Source organism: Myotis brandtii, unplaced genomic scaffold (assembly GCF_000412655.1).
Source record: "Myotis brandtii unplaced genomic scaffold, ASM41265v1 scaffold743, whole genome shotgun sequence".
Classification (NCBI taxonomy): Eukaryota; Metazoa; Chordata; class Mammalia; order Chiroptera; family Vespertilionidae; genus Myotis; species Myotis brandtii.
This window is the reverse complement of record NW_005370960.1, coordinates 314,171-315,045: the sequence shown is the minus strand read 5'-3', so window position 1 is coordinate 315,045 and position 875 is coordinate 314,171.

The window sequence follows — 875 nt, the reverse complement described above, 5'->3', positions numbered from 1 at the left end:
GGTCCCTGCAGCCTGGGACCCCACACCCGCCGCCCTGGCCCACGGAGAACACGGGGGATGTGAGCCTTTCTCCCCCTCCGGTCCCCGGCGCTGCCCCTTCATGCCCTGAGCACCCGCCTCCGGGGTGCCCACAGGCACCATGGAAACCTCCCGCCAGGGGAGCCCCCTTTCCCCGCCCTCCCCCGACTCCAATGGAGTTTCCGGGGGCCAGGGCACCCCCCGGGGAGCCATCCTGAGGAGGGGCCGCGGTGGAGCCCCGGCCGGGTGGTCTGAAGGGAGGGGAGGGTCCTGCTGATTTCAGTTATTCCCACCGCTGTGTGCAGAGCCGTGCACCAGGGCCAGAGGGGGAGGAGGGAGGGAAGGAAGAGGCCGCGTGAACCCAGGATTCAGCTTTACCCAAGGCCCGGGGACACCCCACGGCCGGCGTCCTCCTCGATGGGGACGTCCCCTTCCCTGCGGGGACCTCAGGGCTGTCCCCAAGATGAGAGAGTTCCCTCTGGCCCCTCGGACCCACGGAGGGGCCGCCTCGCCATGGCCCAGGCCCCTGCTGTGGGTCTGGCTCGGAGGGAAACCCTGTGGATGCGAAGGAGCCCGGCTGCCGGCCCTCCCGGAGTCAGGGCTTCGGGGGAACCCAGGCCGGACGCTTGGATTTCCCCTGGAGACGGAGCAAACAGAACCCCGGGCAGAGGGCTGCTCAGCGCACCCCCCGCCCCCCGCCTCCCCCTGCAGTTACCTGTTATTAATAAAGCAGCGCCCACGTGTGCCCAGCCCTTGACAAACATCAAACCCATTTTACAAGCACCCGTGGGAGGCCACCCTGGGCTCCCCCCACCCCGGCAGCCAGGGCTGGGCGCCCAGCTGCACCCTGCCAACTG